This window comes from Mya arenaria, chromosome 17, assembly GCF_026914265.1.
Source record: "Mya arenaria isolate MELC-2E11 chromosome 17, ASM2691426v1".
Classification (NCBI taxonomy): Eukaryota; Metazoa; Mollusca; class Bivalvia; order Myida; family Myidae; genus Mya; species Mya arenaria.
In genome coordinates this window covers 32,556,344-32,565,243 of record NC_069138.1, presented here as the reverse complement: position 1 = coordinate 32,565,243, position 8,900 = coordinate 32,556,344, and the positions used below count along the sequence as shown (strand labels likewise).

Genomic DNA, 8,900 nt, shown 5'->3' with positions numbered 1-8,900 from the left:
TTTATCTTAACCACTTATGCCCTTGGCGACCACTTGTTATGTTTTTGCTCTTTAAGCTCTATGTTATCTTACGTCGGCACCAAATAATTTTCTTAGTCGGCCTACACAGTGGTGGATCTATAAAGGCATAGTTTGTTCTACATTCGCTTAACGTTTTGAGTGATTTTGTAACTGATAAACATGTTATTTGTGGTGGTTTTAGGCCTATTTTTCTTAAGCGCTTCTATAACCAAGGCTGAACAAGGTAAGTGATTTGTTTACCTAATCAAACACAACCATTATTAGTTGACATATAGATAAAAGAAAACTCATGTTTTGCTTTAAATATACGTGGTTTAGTGACATTTTAGTTCAATATATTGTAATTCGTCCAAATGTCATAAGAATACGTAGAAATAAATTAAAACTTTTAGCAAAAGTTCACGTTATTCTTTGTAAACACGTTATAAACTCGTTCTTTACAGTGTTCACCATTTATCTACACTAGTGAATTTATTACATTTTACATAAGAGATTACACCTCCTGAGGCATATTCCTGTGCATTCCGTGTCATGTGCATCAATTCTTGTTAAAGTTATGAGTGCCCAGGGCCTAACGGTTATAGAAAGTTTGAAATAAAATTTACGACGTTGACGACGACAGACCGTACATTGTATTGAATATACTTACGAGATTTTATTCTAATATTAGATTACCAAAATGTTACTAACTTGACAATTGCCGCTTTCTAACGTAAGCATTTCTTAACGTTACGTGCAGCATCGTTTATATGAACATAATTACTCTGACAATTTTTGGAAAACAACCAGAGCACTTTTTTTATGAACCTTAAATCAAAAAGTATAAACAAATTCATCCAAATGCTTCCTAGCTTATAATGTGATTATAGTTTAAATTTCATATAGAAATGTAAGTAAAATTAGAAATAAGATTTTCTTCTTGAACAAGATTGAATAATTATGTTTTTTTGCAAAATGAGTTTTTCAAAACAGTTTTGATAAATATTTATATGGAAAACTACAGAAACCACCTCAGTGACCGAAAGTTAAACATTAACCCCGTTTAATGGCACACTGTAAACGCCAAAGACATAGAACACACAAAAATAATAATCACAAACCAAAAACATGGAACAACAGCACAAAACACAGTACATATATACTGTACAAAAAACAAGGTGTGGTTAGCAAGGATTATTAGGTAGCGCCATAGAACGATCAGTAAAATGTAAATTTACTGGAGGTTTAAACCAGTTTGTGTGCACAACCTCACTCTTATCCCAACAATCCCGAATAAAGTAAAAACGTAAATGGCAAATCTTATCGAAGTGTGCATAAACTTCAGAAAACTTAATTGATTATCAAAATAACAAATAATAATAAACTGATAGGTAAACCCCCAATACTTTTATGACATATGAACAGGCATAGTTTAACGTCAATAGACTCCCTCGTTAAACAAACTTGATAATTACTAAGATAATATAATCAGTATATGGAATCATGTCATTTAAACATGGCCCAGACTGGGATTCTTAGGTGGTATTAAAATCTTACTTGAATCGACGACACTATATATATAGATAATTCAAATATCTACAAATAGCGTGTCGATTCAGGGTATGGCGGTCTCGGGCACGACCTAACTTTATATTGCCTCGTGTTCGTAGATATCACATGGTTAAAGGCATAGGTTTAATTGATTTATTTTTTTGGTAAAACTTGTGTACAAATGGCTATAAATGGCTTTCAGTGCCAAGATGCCATGAACTTGTGACAGCAAACGGAGACGTGACCTACATTGGAAACAGAGAGAGACACACTCATGCACATATTACGTAAGTTTAGTACAAAACTATTTAAAGTAATGTACTTAACATATGTTTTGCCACTACAGAAAAAGTGGCAATATTTGAGAAATGCACGTCTATGAACTATCGAGGAATTAGAATCGAGTACATACAACATTCAAACAACATATTCAAACAAAAATCAGAGTTTTATTTAGGTTAACACTATCTTGCACAAAAAAACGCTTACAGGATTCAGTGTATACATTTTAGAATCGATTAATCATTGTCTGTATCTGTAGACATTATTCACACTGATATTACAGCCTAGTCATATAAATTTTTCCATTGCATCAGATAACTGCATTTTCAAACTTAAAGTGCATTGATTAATGCCACGATTGACCCTACTTGCAGTTGCGATGAAGGTTACAGCGTAGGAAAAGATGGGGTGGAAACAGTTCAATGTCTACAAAGTCTTCAATGGGAAAGCACTTTGCATTGTTACAGTGAGTAAAATCTTTGATTAGTCGCGTCTTAAGACGTCTTTGGTCAGAATAAGCATACATCGAAACATGTACCATTGTACAATTTAGAATGAGCATAGCTTGAAACTGGTATATTTGTTCAGGTTAGGAGCATTATTTTTAACTGTTATTACTCTACAGGTAGGGAAAGTATCATTTGAACTGGTATTATTATGAAGGTAAGGATCAGCATATCTGTACACTGGTACCATTGTACTCGTTAGGATAAAGCATACTTCGAAACTGATAGCGCTGTACAGGTTATGATAAACATGTACATAAGCTTACATTTGTGGCGAAGATAATTCACGCTTAGCGTTAGTGTGAAGAATGTGTACGGAACTTTGAAATACGGTGAAAATGATCAAAAAACGTTGCCGTTTGTTGAAATTAAGCAAATGGTCGCGACTTTAAATTTCATGATAATTATTACTGTTTTAGTTTTCAATATACCAGTTAAACATATATGATATATGCATTATCTCCTAGACAGTACATTTTTTATTTATTTTTTTAACATCCCATGCGTAGGTTTAGTAGCAGATGTTGTATCATTAGACGTTTTGACTGGTTTAAATAAGTGTAGTCAATGTATCCTCGACATTGTCAATACTACGCATTATGTTTTCTAAAATCAATTGTGTATGAGAGAATGTTCTAATATATTTACTGTCTAGTACTAAAATATAAATAAATAACTAATGTTTGACCCTGTAGTTTCGTTCTGAATATTCCAGAAAGGTGTTTTCAGAAAGATTTAAAACTATCGAGGTACAGCAGGGTGATAATTCGTCCGAAGAGAAAATATGTGGAGCATGGCCAGTCTGTCCATTTATCATGCAAGCACGGCTATGAACACAGTCTGGCAAGCGACCCAGATGTAGTGTGCAGCTCTGGTAAACTTAATGGAACAATACCAAACTGTACACCAAGTGAGTTAACGTATTTAATTGAGAAAAAAAAGTTTTAACATATACAACTGTATAAATCAGAGTATCAGTTATATATTTTATTGTGTATAATTAAATGTAATTACATGTGTTGGTTATAAAAACTCTGAAATCTATTTTGAATTGAAGTTTGCCATTCAGCCTTCATTATGATCAGAAAAAATATTAAACAATAAAATTTGCTTCAAATTCGACTGGCTGATTGCTATGAAAAGTTCAAGATGTCTTCATTCGGCCATTTGAAATCTATTCTTTGTATTTTAATTAAAATTTCTTTTTTAAAATGTGTCAAGTCTTTTTTTGTTTTGACATAAAGCATCAGGAATAAATGTCTTGCTAAGAAATCAACACAGAAACTTCAATTCCCAAACTATATAGTTTCAGATATTCTTAATGTAATTAGATTAATGAGAAGCTTCGGGGGGAAATGTGGTTCTACTGAGTATGAATCACACATTAAGACATGCTCTTAGAAAGGCTACACGGGCATTTCCATTGATCGTACCTAGTTCACAAATGATAAATACATTAAACATTGCAATTGTATGTGTTTGTAAACAAATACTACCATTGCAGCGTTATGTGTGTACATCAGGTTGAACTATGTATGACTGAAACAAAAATGTATAGATTGTTTATCCACAGCCAGAGAACATTAGCTTTTTTTGTAGCTCGGATGAAAACAAAAGTGTAAATTTGACCTACTTTTGATAAAAGCGCACTGTTGAGATTAGAATTATATAAAAAAAAAACAGAATCGTTTACAAATTGTCCATGCGGTTTAAGTACGAAACAATTCACTTTAACCTCACGCTGTTTATTGAATGATGTCTTTGACATCAAGGTACAAGACCGTTTAGTCACCCAGTACAATCTTGAAATTATACACTCACACTCACAAGTGGTTGTAATTTTTACAGATGCAATTTCAAGCCACACAGTTCCAAAAAACCTTTTTGCGATGACATACTAAAACTACCTGTTCATTCTTTCAGTAGAAATGCAAAAAAATACGGGAATGCTCATAATTGTTATGTTCAACTTTAATAAATTGCAGAGCCTTGTGATACTCCTATCATACAAAATGGTAGATTGCGGGTAGGATTATCCAACAGGAATTATTCCAGAGCAACCATTGTGAGCGGACAAATGGTATGTACCCTTTGATGTTATTTTTTCCAAAGTCATTTCCATCGCAGATGTTCGTATGTTATAAATCATACAAATTTAGTGTTACGCCACCCTTGTATGATTTATTAGTATAGCTGTACGCCTAATTTATGTGTTGAAATATTCACGCTGAATATAAACAACATAAATATGCATGTATGTTTAAACTTCTTATTAAATTGTTAAAGGTGTCAGTATCATGCGAGGACAATTTCTTTCTGTATGATAACAGGAAGAACGAATTCATAAAGGAGCGTTCCTTTTTCATAAAGTGTACGCTCGGAAAGATAAAGACCATACCATCATGTAGAAAAGGTATGTACACCGCTTACCAGTCTAAAGTGTTAAATACATGGCTATACTGGAATCTTGCCATAAATTGTATGCCCGCGAACGGGTATTTCATATAAGTAAATTTAAACAATTTGAAGAAGCCCAATTTTGTATTATGTATACATCGATCTTAGAAATTATTCACATAGTTTACTGCACATAAACTTTGCTTATAAATCAATGAATGTATAACATCAGTTTGAGCGTATGATAATGGGTTTTTAAGTGATACCATTTCAAAAGATAAACCTCCAATATGCGAATAGAAATATTGATTGTGAAGTCAATATAGTTATAAGTATACAAATAAGTTCACTCTTAACTCACGCTTTCGAAAAGTAATAAAAAAGCTTAAAATTCCAAATGTAGTAGAAGATGTGGTGGTATTGTTGATGGTAGTGATATTTGGAGTGGTAGTAAAAAAGGTTTAAGGGAAAGTGGTAGTAGTGAAAGAGGCAGTGTAAGTATCAGTAATTTTGAGTTCTTTTAGTGGTGGTAGTGCTACTCGTGGTAGTGGTATAGTCGATGGACGTAGTGGTGGTAGTGCTAGTCGTGGTAGTGGTAGAGTTGATGGACGGAGTGGTGGTAGTGCTAGTCGTGGTAGTGGTAGAGTTGATGGACGTAGTGGTGGTAGTGCTAGTCGTAGTAGTGGTAGAGTTGATGGACGTAGTGGTGGTAGTGCTAGTCGTGGTAGTGGTAGAGTTGATGGACGTAGTGGTGGTAGTGCTAGTCGTGGTAGTGGTAGAGTTGATGGACGTAGTGGTGGTAGTGCTAGTCGTGGTAGTGGTAGAGTTGATGGACGTAGTGGTGGTAGTGCTAGTCATGGTAGTGGTAGAGTTGATGGACGTAGTGGTGGTAGTGCTAGTCGTGGTAGTGGTAGAGTTGATGGACGTAGTGGTGGTAAGTGTAAGTGTATTATTATTAGATGTATCAGTAGAATTAGTGGAACAGTAGAAAAAAACTGGTGCATTTTGGTGTATTGGTGTATTTCATGCATAAAAGTCAATAGATCGAGATACTGTAAATAGACATACGTGTTAACGCCTTAATAATATAGTTACACCTAGAACTATTTTCCATACCCTTTCTGTGTTGACATCAAAAACATGTTATAAACAAATTAAATTTTATTTTCGCTACAATCCCCTTTTCAGAGAGTTGTGAGCTTCCAGACGATCCATACGCCTCATATTATGTTAACGGAGAACGTTATACCGGAAACACAATCACTCATGAAGGCAATGTATGTTGTGGACATTCTGAGGCCATTATAAATAATAAAGTACTGCATTGTATCGGATTCATACAAAAATGTTATAAGCTGAATGAAGAAAACCGAACTTAAAAGATTTCTTAATAACACAATTTCAAACAATGCTGCACTATGTAGGAAATACATTTATTTAGAAATATATACATTCATAGATAAGTATGTATTCGGATATAACATTATAATGGCACATGTATATATTAATGTGAAATTGCTATAAACGTGATTTGTTTTTAAAAAAGGTACTAAAATTTAACATTTTAATAAATATAATATACGAAGATAAGAAAAAATAGTATAATTCATTGTTTCTAGTTACACACATACAGCAAGCACATTTTAAGACTTCAATTCAGTATCATTACAATTGTCGAACATATTTGATAAACCAATTATTTCGTAAAACAAAACAAAAAAATACTTTCTTACCAATACCAATCGATAACAATCTTTACTCGAAACCAAATGTAACGAAAAATGTTATATTTTTAATACCCTCCACACTGTTATAAATGCATTTCAAACAGGTCCGTGTCGTATGTGAAGAAGGTACAAGTATTACAGTTTCCTCAGATGTAAGAACATGCTGGAATGGTGCTTGGAAATCAGGAATGGAATTTCCAGTTTGTGAACCAGGTACTTTACTTGCAATTGATGGATAGACAAAATAGTGTTATACTCGTATGTACGATACAATGGATCAATTGATCCGAGACGGTATTAATTTTTAATCACTTGCTGAAATAACAACTTGTAGACTACACGATGAATATTTCAGTAAGATCAGTAAGAACATCACAATGAAGACAAATCTTACAGTTACAAATGCTTTGAGATGACAGGGTTATCTTACCAATATTAATACCTATCAACATTCAAAAACCATCTTAAGTCATTAATTCACTTATGTCAATTTCCAAAAACACAGTTTAAGTGTTTTCTTTTATAAAACTATGTATTTTGAATCAAATCAATGACAATAAAGTATCTCAGATATCATGAAGCGATTATAGCATATGATAATTGAGATATTTTACTTCAGAAAAATTGGGTTAAGTTACGAAATGACTTAAGTCAATGTATTATAAGTACCGGCCCAGAACTTTATAAAACTGAAAAATGTGATAGCGACAAAGTCCTTAACATTTTACAAAGGTGCCATATTTTATAATGTGATTAATATTATAAAAAACAAGTTCATCTAAAACAGTAGTATTAAATTGATTTTTGATAATCAAGTACGCCTATTGTGTACCAGGTACTGTACATGCACTTGATTCATAATCAGACGCGTTCCAAGGTATACTCCAGTACGCCCATTGTGTACCAGTTACTTTACATGCACTTGATTCATAGTCAGAAGCGTACCTATGCATACTTGAGTACGTCCATTGTGTACCAGGTACTGTACATGCACTTGATTCATAGTCAGAAGGGTACATATGCATACTAGAGTACGTCCATTGTGTACCAGGTTCTGCATATGCACTTGATTCATAGTCAGAAGCGTACCTATGCATACTTGAGTACGTCCATTGTGTACCAGGTTCTGTATATGCACTTGATTCATAGTCAGAAGCGTACCTATGCATACTTGAGTACGTCCATTGTGAACAAGGTACTGTACATGCACTTGATTCATAGTCAGAAGCGTACCTATGCAAACTTGAGTACGTCCATTGTGTACCAGGTTCTGTATATGCACTTGATTCATAGTCAGAAGCGTACCTATGCATACTTGAGTACGTCCATTATGTACCAGGTTCTGTACATGCACTTGATTCATGGTCAGAAGAGTACCTATGCATACTCGAGTACGTCCATTATGTACCAGGTACTGTACATGCACTTGATTCATAGTCAGAAGCGTACCTATGCATACTTGAGTACGGCCATTGTGTACCAGGTACTGTACATGTACTTGATTCATAGTCAGAAGCGTACCTAGGCATACTCGAGTACGTCCATTATGTACCAAGTACTGTACATGCACTTGATTCATAGCCAGAAGCGTACCTATGCATACTTGAGTACGTCCATTGTGTACCAGGTACTGAACATGCACTTGATTCATAGTCAGATGCGTACCTATGCATACTTGAGTACGTCCATTGTGTACCAGGTACTGTACATGCACTTGATTCATAGTCAGATGCGTACCTATGCATACTCGAGTACGTTCATTGTGTACCAGGTACTGTACATGCACTTGATTCATAGTCAGAAGAGTACCTAGGCATACTTGAGTACGTCCATTGTGTACCAGGTACTGTACATGCACTTGATTCATAGTCAGATGCGTACCTAGGCATACTCCTGTACGTCCATTGTGTACCAGGTTCTGTACATGCACTTGATTCATAGTCAGAAGAGTACCTAGGCATACTCGAGTACGTCCATTATGTACCAGGTACTGTACATGCACTTGATTCATAGTCAGAAGCGTACCTATGCATACTTGAGTACGTCCATTGTGTACCAGGTACTGTACATGCACTTGATTCATAGTCAGAAGCGTACCTGTGCATACTTGAGTACGTCCATTATGTACCAGGTTCTGTACATGCACTTGATTCATGGTCAGAAGAGTACCTATGCATACTCGAGTACGTCCATTATGTACCAGGTACTGTACATGCACTTGATTCATAGTCAGAAGCGTACCTATGCATACTTGAGTACGGCCATTGTGTACCAGGTACTGTACATGTACTTGATTCATAGTCAGAAGCGTACCTAGGCATACTCGAGTACGTCCATTATGTACCAAGTACTGTACATGCACTTGATTCATAGCCAGAAGCGTACCTATGCATACTTGAGTACGTCCATTGTGTACCAGGTACTGAACATGCACTTG

The 8,900-nt window shown here is 34.8% G+C and overlaps 1 protein-coding gene across 1 annotated transcript in view; it reads left to right on the top strand.

The window, feature by feature from the left end:
- LOC128222983 (uncharacterized) overlaps positions 1-8,900 on the top strand; it is a 114,213-nt gene that overhangs the window by 78,744 nt on the left and 26,569 nt on the right. The gene's annotated exons all lie outside the window — the stretch shown is intronic.